Genomic DNA, 5510 nt, shown 5'->3' with positions numbered 1-5510 from the left:
TTCCCTCTCCTCTCCTCCCCTCTCCTCCCCTCCCCTCTCTGCCTCCCCTCCCTCCCCTGCCGTCCCCTTCCCCTCTGAGACTCGTTCTGTAACCCAGGCTGGAGTGCAATGGGGCCATCTCGGCTCACTGCAACCTCCGCCTCCTGGATCAAACGATTCTCCTGCCTCAGCCTCCTGAGTAGTTGGGGCTACAGGCGCTCGCCACCACTCACACCAAGCTAATTTTTCTATTTTTAGTAGAGATGGGGTTTCACGTTACCCAATCTGGTCTTGAACTCCTGAGCGATCCACCCGCCTCAGCCTCCCAAAGTGCTAGGATTACAGGCTCTCACCACCGCGCTTGGCGGAAACGGGTGTGTTTCACTCCTTCTGGTCCTCATCTGTGTGTAACCATACTCATCTTTTATAAAATTTGCCTCTCTACTGTTTGTGGCTATATTTGTTCTGCTTAGTAGTCCAGTTCCCTAGTCCTCTCGCCATCTGTTTAATGGTTAACCCATTCACTACTAGCCTGATATTTTTTCTCTCGTTTGTATTCCATTTGACTCTTTTTCAAATACGCCTTTAAACTTCATAGTGTCTTGTTGTTTCCATAAAATGAATATGTCTTTTCTTTTTAAATTATATTTATTTAAATGTTTTAAATGTAATTCTGGCATACAAAGCTTTGCATATACTTTCTTGAGATACTTCCTCCTTATTTCCTTGTGTCTTTCTTAGTTTTTATTTTGGTTTTCAGTTTGGGAAACATCACATCGGGGATGCCTCTGGTCATGTTATTTCTTTGTTTATTACATTTTAACCAGGCCAGGCGAACAGCCCACAGAGCTTTAACAGCCTCCTGATCTGGCGGCATCTGCCAGGAGCACTCGCTTCTTAGTTTTTCTTCTCTACATCGTTCTCTTTCTTTCCTTTTGCTCTTGTGAAGTGCTCGTATTTTCCTTTAACTCTATTCAGCATTTTTCTTTTGCAGCTTCTTGAAGATTTTCAGTTGTGCACATTACAAGGTTTATAACTGTATGTTTTTTTCCTAAAAGCACAAATATCCACAGTGTACCCATGGGTAAAATATTCACATAGATATTTTGCAGCATAAAATGCAGTCATGAAATATTCCATGTTTCCTCATTTGGAACATCACCCTGTGTCCAAAGTATACGATAGCAGAATTACTTAGAATTATTAAGCTGAATTACTTCATTAAAAAAGTGGAACAATCTCGAATGTTTGTCAAAGCATTTAATGGAAGTGAATTGCCCAGCCCAGGAGGGGCGAAGAATTTCAGTTGGATCAAAAGAGAGTCATGGCTGGGCACAGTGGCTCACGGCTGTAATTCCAGCATTTTGGGAGGCCAACGTGGGCAAAGCATCTGAGGTCAGGAGTTCAAGACCAGCCTGGCCAACATGGCAAAACACCGTTTCTACTAAAAATACAAAAGTTAGCTGGGAGTGGTCGCACCAGCTACTCGGGAGGCTGAGGCAGGAGAATCGTTTGAACCTGGGAGGTGGAGGTTGTAGTGAGCCGAGCTTGTACCGCTGCATTCCAGTCTGGGCAACAGAGCGAGACTTTTTCTCAAAAAAAATAAAAGATGCTGAAAAGCCCTAGGAGGAAAGACTGGGGAAGGAGACACTGGGAATTAGGACTGTGATCATAGTCCTGAAATTTAGGAGGAAATGAGGATGCTCAGGGCCAGGCACATGCTCACGAAAGACCCAAGAAGATCTTCAGCTGTCACTTGTTTGTCCTTCAAACTCTGCACAAGCAGGAAGTAAAAGCCAAGACGGAGTTGGAACTTCGTTGCTGGTTGGTAAAGCATACCCCAACACATATACACACAGATCCCAGAAGAAAAGAACAGAAGATTCATATTTTGGGAGGGGTAAACATCTAGTCTTACCTTCCAATTAAAGTTTAGTGGAACTATGTGGGCAGATTTGCATTACTCAATTCTTCCTGTTGTCAAGAAAAACTTGAGGATTTTGCCATTTGGAGCCTCTGACAAAGGAAGTCGGCCTCCACCTAGAGGTATTCTTTGGATCTTGGACTCATAGCAACCATAACCCTACTAGTTACACTGATTTTGAAGTCAGCTTTGAGCTTGCTTAAAGTCAGGAGCTCCTGGCTGGGAACTTTATATCACAATATATTTCCAGTTTTTTACTTCAATTTCAATTTTGAGATGGGTCAATTCGGACTCTATAAAAGAACTCAGAATGCAGTTGGTAAATAGAAATAATATATTCTAGAAGGAGACTGGAACAGAAATATCTCAACACTAAAAAAAATTAGGGTTTATCTTTGGTGTGAATGTTTTGTCCCCCTCCATTGTCTAAAGCAATGCTGCTGGCTCTATGGGACCCCACCTCCCGCCCCCAACACACGATTCACTGAGTATTTACTAAATGCCTAGTCCTCAGTTTCTAATGGATCAGGAAGAATGACACTTCATGGTTCCACTGGGCTGCTGTGGGTGTTGAACCTCAGTGCCAGCCATGCGGAACCTGAAGCAGGAGTGACCACTCCACTCAGTGGTCAGAACTCAAGGGTTTTGTGTCATTGACTACTTTCTAGCTGTTTGGTCTTCCATATTGAAATCTATAGACTATTTGAATGAAGAAGACATCATCTATGGGGCTGCAAACTGAAAACAATCTTAGCTGCTAATCTGTCAGGTCACTCATTTAGAAGTCTGTGGCTAGGGTCACATCTCTGAAGAGAATAAACACGGTCAAACTGTGGATTGAGCCTGAACCCATATCTACTGCAGAGGGCATCATGGCATGCTGGACTTGTGGTTCTTGGTGAAAGTTGATCTATTTGTCTCATGGTTGGGGAGGTCCCAGACCGTCTGTGGCAGAATGACTGGATTGGACTTTTGACCACTTCTTGTCATCACTGTTGACACCTTCAGCATAATAGTTAGCTGACTCCAGCCACACCTTGTGTCCATTGTCAGGACCTCAGGCTTCTATCACCAAATCTGCTAAAATGAGCCAACCATCTGGTTTTTATCTCCTTTTCCTCTTTTATGTCCACACATGTTGGTTAAATAATTTGTTGATTAAATGTGGCTGTCCCAAAAAAGTGATTATCTCTTCTTGACTGTCTCCAAGATAAGAATGAGATCATTATTGAGCAAAAGGAGTTTGCTGCTCAATGTGCTCGAAGCCAATAGTGTGACACTGGGTTTTTGAAAAACAAAATAAAAACTCTATACTGAAAGGCAACTCCCAAGGAGACAGGAATCAAACTGAAATCTATCTCCCCGTGCTGGCTTTAAAGCAGTAATTTTACCAGAAAAAGCTTAGGGGGTGGATTCTGAGACTAGCAGGTGATTGGTGGAAGGAAAGTGTGGGTCTGGAAAGTCCTCACACATGTGCAGTTATCTCTGCATGCCTCCTCATGGGTCATACGTGCAAACTTGAGGGGTGTTGGTATGAAACATGGTGGAAATGTAGACTGTGACCTCAAGAGGCTCATTCTGTGCAAGCTCAATTTGGCCATGTTGGTTCCAACCAACACCAGTCAGCTCTTTTATTTCACAAGGGGAGGGAGTTTCAGTGTTTCAGAAAATTCTTTTCTATCTGCCATCCTGCAAACTCAAGAATTTCTCTTACTGTTTTTTGTTGTTGTTGAAAACTCTTTAGGGAACAGTTCAAAATTGTTGAAGATGCTGTAGGCATATATTTTCCAAATTTGAGATTCCACACTGACCATTTCTGGGCAAGATGTGGGTTTCCTTCCCTTAGGTGCAACCCCAGGCCAGCCTGGTTTGTACACCGTCTGAGTGGCAGCCCAGCCGGGAGTGGGACTATGGGATTCCAACTTACTTCTGGATAAACATCCTCATACAAAGTTTTAGATAAACACCCATATTCTTTCAGCTGGCTCTGCTCGATAAAATGTCTATGAGAAAGTAGGGGGTGACTAGAATAAAGGTGAAATCAGAGGTGTTGAAATGGGACACACGGGGAGGGCAGCAACCTAAAACCTGGGGCATGAACAACTTAGCCCCAGGAGCTGTAGGAAATGGAAAGGCGCTAGTAACCTTTTGTCTTTCTGAATCATCCTGGCACAGCCCAGAGTGAAGGTAGAATTAGTCAAACAGATGTTTGGGCAGGGGCTGTGGGTTCATTTTCTTTATTTGGTCCTTGACATCATCCTTAAGAATCCCTATGAGCTATTCCATTCCTCTGTCATGTGGGCGTGGAATCCACCAGGAGTGTGCTTTCTCAGTACCCAGCTGTCTGAGGCCACAGTTGCTTCAGGTGATGGAGAACAATTGCCTTTTTTTTTTTTTTTTCCCCTGAGGCTACTTAGTACCCTATGTTTGAGATTAAGCTTGATCTATTGTGCATTGAATCTACTTTCTTTCTTTCTTTTTTTTTTGAGATGGAGTCTGGCTCTGTTGCCCAGGCTGGAGTGCTGTGGTGTGATCCCAGCTCACTGCAACCTCCCACTCCTGTGTTCAAGCAATTTTCCTGCCTCAGCCTCCCAAGTAGTTGGGATTATAGGCATGCACCACCATGCCTAGTTGTTTTTATATTTTAGTAGAGATGGGGTTTCACCATGTTGGCCAGGCTGGTCTCGAACTCCTGGCCTCAGGTGATCCACCCACCTTGGCTTCCCAAAGTGTTAGGATTACAGGCGTGAGATGCCGTGGCCTGCATGAATTCATTTTCTACTTTCTCTGTGACCTGGGACTCCTTCCTCTTTTCTATCACCTAGAGATGAATCTACATTTGTCAACATTTGGAATGTTGGCATAGAGAGACACCTGAGATGGGGTCTCTCAGGAGCAATTATAACACTGTACTTCTAGAGAAGATGGTGGGACAGGGCAGGGCTCACAGTGAGAACCAAAGCTTCAGTCTACATCTTCCAGTCTATTTGTGTGTGGCGGATGAATCCAGAAAAGGTCCTAGATCCCTGGAAGAGATCATTAAAAGAAAACATGTAATCCCAGGACTTCGGGAGGCCGAGGTGAGGGGGTCACCTAAGGTTTCTGTTGGTGGGAGTGTAAGTTAGTTCAATGATTATGGAAAGTAGTATGGGTGATTCCTCAAAGACTGAAAAACAGAAATACCATTAGACTTAGTAATCCCATTGGTGGATATGTGACCAGAGGAATACAAATCATTCTACCATAAAGATACAGGCATGTAAATGTTCATTGCAGCACTATTCACAGTAGCAAACACGTAAAGTCAATGACAGACTGGATAAAGAAAATGTGGTACATATACACCATGGAATGCTATGCAGCCATAAGAATGAATAAGATCATGTCTTTCACACAAACATGAATGGAGCTGAAGGCTATTATCCTCAGCAAACTAATACAGGAACAGAAAACCAAGTACCATGGGTTCTCACTTATTATTATTATTTTTTGAGACAGAGTTTCACTCTTGTTACCCAGGCTGGAGTGCAATGGCGCGATCTCGGCTCACCGCAACCTCCGCCTCCTGGGTTCAGGCAATTCTCCTGCCTCAGCCTCCTGAGTAGCT

The sequence above is a fragment of the Cebus imitator genome, unplaced genomic scaffold (assembly GCF_001604975.1).
Source record: "Cebus imitator isolate Cc_AM_T3 unplaced genomic scaffold, Cebus_imitator-1.0 Scaffold552, whole genome shotgun sequence".
Taxonomy (NCBI): domain Eukaryota; kingdom Metazoa; phylum Chordata; class Mammalia; order Primates; family Cebidae; genus Cebus; species Cebus imitator.
The sequence above is the reverse complement of the archived record's forward strand: the minus strand, read 5'-3'. Positions refer to the sequence as shown.